Source organism: Elephantulus edwardii, unplaced genomic scaffold, assembly GCF_000299155.1.
Source record: "Elephantulus edwardii isolate Elephantulus edwardi_28Jun2011 unplaced genomic scaffold, EleEdw1.0 scaffold00112, whole genome shotgun sequence".
In the NCBI taxonomy this organism is placed as follows: domain Eukaryota; kingdom Metazoa; phylum Chordata; class Mammalia; order Macroscelidea; family Macroscelididae; genus Elephantulus; species Elephantulus edwardii.
The window spans coordinates 5,355,179-5,358,903 of record NW_006399862.1 but is presented as its reverse complement, the minus strand read 5'-3'; positions in this window follow the sequence as shown (position 1 = coordinate 5,358,903).

Genomic DNA, 3,725 nt, shown 5'->3' with positions numbered 1-3,725 from the left:
CCTTGATATTCTCCCACAACTCATCTGGCCTTCGTTCATTAGTGTTCAAAGCCTCAAACCTGTTCTTGAGTAGGAAATAAAAAAACAACACAATAGATTCTGTGTTGTCCCTCCCCTTGGCAGGTATGTCTTGTCTCACCCCTTTCTCTGCTCCACCAGCATTCATTTCTACCCCCAACTACTCCATTCAACATCTATTTCCCCTATCCAGCCCTTGATGCAATAGCCTATATGTCAATATTTCTGGGCTTCTATGATTCCGAATGCCTCATGCTGCTGCCAGTTTCTTCCACTGCGGGCAGTATCTCTTGAGTTCAAGAGTCTTGGACCTCTCTGCTCCAGGATTGACTTCTTGAGCCTTAGGGTCTCTTCTCTTCCATTTACGGTATAATGGTTTCCCAGGGGAGGTTGATGTATCCTATAGATTTGATATATAATGTTGTCTTCCTAGACCAAGGGCTGAACCCCCCACCGCATGCCTTGTACTCCAAAGTTTGAACATGTCAGCCTTGACACACGGGCTTCTGGGAGACGTAGTTGTTCATACCTGTGTGGTGAGGGGCCAGCTGAGTCACCTCCAGACACACACATTGTACCTTGGTGCTCAGCCCTGCCACCCTGGTGACTCATGCTGCTTCTCCTGATCTCCTGACTCCTTCTACCTAGAGTGTGGAATTGGGATCAAGTAAGAATAAATTGTTGATAATTATCTATCTATCTATCTATCTATCTATCTATCTATCTATCTATCTATCTATTTATCTATCTATCATCTATCATGATGTCGCTCATTGGTCCAGTGGTGGGGATTTTTGTTTTCTTGATGTTGAGATGCAATCCATATTGAAGTCTGCAATCTTTTATCTTCTGCAGCAAACATTTTAAGTAGTCTTTACTTTCAGCACAAGTTCCAAACAGATGTTCAGCTGTTCTTAAATATTTATAATAACAGAAAATCTATTAAGTTTTTTAAAGAATTTAGATGTTGTTGTTTTTATGTTCCTTCAAGTCACCTGTGACTTATAGCAACCCTATGTACAATAGCTCTGACCCCTGCTCTGTCCTGAGCCAACCTCACCATCTCCAACACACCTACCCCCATTACTTCAGTCACCGAGTCAAGAATTCAGCATTAACATGAAATAACAAATATGTCAGTTATTCTTGTTATTGTCAGATGCCACTGAGTCAGTTCTAGCTCTTGAGGACCATATACAACAGAATGAAACACCACTGATCTGGCTATGCAATCTTCATAATTATTTCAGTATTGGAGTACAATGTTACACACAGGGGGTTCTGGTGGCCTAGTGGCAAGAAATTGTGCTGCAATCCCAAAGTCACATGGTTTTAATCCACCAGCTGCTCCGCAGAAGAAAGACAGGCCATCTTTTCCTGTGCAATTAACTGCCTCTGAAAACCCACTGGAGGGTAAGTTGTAGGTTGGAGCCTATGTACACAATGGTACACAACAACAACAATGCTTAAGTGCAGCATACTATGTAATGATCTATTCATCGGAAGGGCTGAAATGATAAGCTTGTTAGTAGGTAATTAATGTTTCTGTGTTGTGGTTGGAGCTCTGTTCTTGATAAAGCCCTCTTTAGACAAACTGCTTACCATGAGGTTGATGGTTTGAATATACCAGTTACTCCGAAGGAAAAAGATGGACAAGATCCTCCAAGGAAGATTCATAATCTTTAAAACCCAATGGAAGGTCCTATGAGTAAAAAGTGACTCAAAGTAGTGAATGCGTGGATATGAGTCTTAAAAGATCAGCATCTTCTCTAAAAAGATTTACTGTCACTTCACACCACTCATTAATAATTTAAGAAAACATAACAAATAATCAAAGTATCCTTTTTTTTCGGATTTGTGACTTAATGACCTAATTTCTTTCTAAGTTTCATCTAAGATGACACTTATGTGTGCACATTCATCTGTACCTTCCAAACTCTCAGCATACTTACTTTGAAGTCCAGGGCGCCCACCACCATAGAGCTGGAAAGGCACAAATGCTTAGGAAAATTCCTGGCACATTTCCCATAATATTTTCTGTCTGTGTAGAATGCTACAATCTAAACATGAAAATGAATTTGCCTCTCTTGGTTGCTACAAACTTCCTTCAAAGAGCCTGTGCATTCTTATCCTATTTGCTATTTTCATTCTCCAAGGTAGAGTTTTTAGTAAGATCTTATGCACTGGACAAGATTAATCGCCTCGTGAAACTAGCCTTCCCTGTCAGGGGTAATCCACTAAAGCCTAGAAATTAAAGGGAATCTGCTGACTTTAAGTGGCATAAACCAGGGATTTGGGATAGTGTGTTCGTTTTTTGTTTTGCCTTTGATATTCAGATCCTCGTTGAAACCCCTTGGACATTCTCTAGACCTCCAGGTATGAGACATGTAGCTTTGTTTTGACATCAAAGTTACAGAGCAAAGTGTAGAATGCTAAAGAGCTCTGTGAGCTCCGAAGACATGATTAAGCTATAATTGGTAAGCAGGTGCAGCCAAGTGAATAATCGACAGGAGAGAACAATCAACTTGGAAAAAAAAAATGAAATAATCTCACCTGATTTGTCTTCTTTTTAATAGTGCATCGCTAACACCAGGAGATACATAGTCATTGATTTTTTTTTTCTCCTGCAGAGGTTGCTGATTAAGGTATTAACCAAGGGCAAGCATAGCAGATTAAATATTTGTCACAAGAAACTGGATTAAAATATCACACTCCATGAAATAGGAATGCATCCAGTTCGGTTGTAGGGAAGTGAGGTATGTTGCTACCATCATCACCCTACATTGCTCATCGTATACTCCCCCCTAATACTGCTTTAACAATGTACGGTCCTTCGAAGACTGAGGAGTATTTATGACTTCTCAGGAAAGGGCATTCTCAAATCCATCTGTTGGAATGTCATTGCTCTGAGGTTTGTGCTGTAGATCAACAGAAACTTAATGGAAAGAGTATCTGATTGTCAATGTTGATTTAGATTCACCATGGCTAATCGGGTCTATTTAAACAACTGTGACCTGGGAAAAGCTACTGAGATTGTACTGTTGCTGTTGTGTGTGCCATAGAGTCATAACTGAGCCATAGGTGACCCTCTGGAGGGTTTTCAGAGGCAGCTAATTGAATGGGAGGAGATTACCCATTCTTATTAGTACAGTCTTAAATTTTAGCAACTTGGTTTTCACACACACACACACACACAGAAAATAATTTTGCTCTCAGAATTCAAACCCTAATCACACCATTTAAAACAAAAATAAATTTTAAAAAGTTGAGCACAGAAAACCTATCAACCCAACACAGACAGATATCCATACTAAAAATTGGAGAGTAGTATGTGTAGATTTTCTGGGTGGGGTTTGTTTGTTTGTTTGGTTATTTATTTATTTCTCTATCTATCTATTTATTTATTTATTTATATTTTGGATTTTTTTTTTAAGTCTGGGTATATCTGTTTGTGTGTGGGCAGCTGTACAGCTGTTACTTTATATTTTTGTTTTGTTGCATGTGTATAGAGAACTCTGCTGGTCTAATAGTAAGAAACTATGCGGCAATCCCAGAGGCACCTGGTTAAGTCCACCAGCTGCTCTGCAGGAGAAAGAGAGCCAATCACCTCCTGTGTGATTAACTGCCTGTGCAAACCAGTCGGAGGGTCAGCTATGGGTCAATTCCAACTTGATGGTAAACAATAACAACATAATTACATAGAGTGA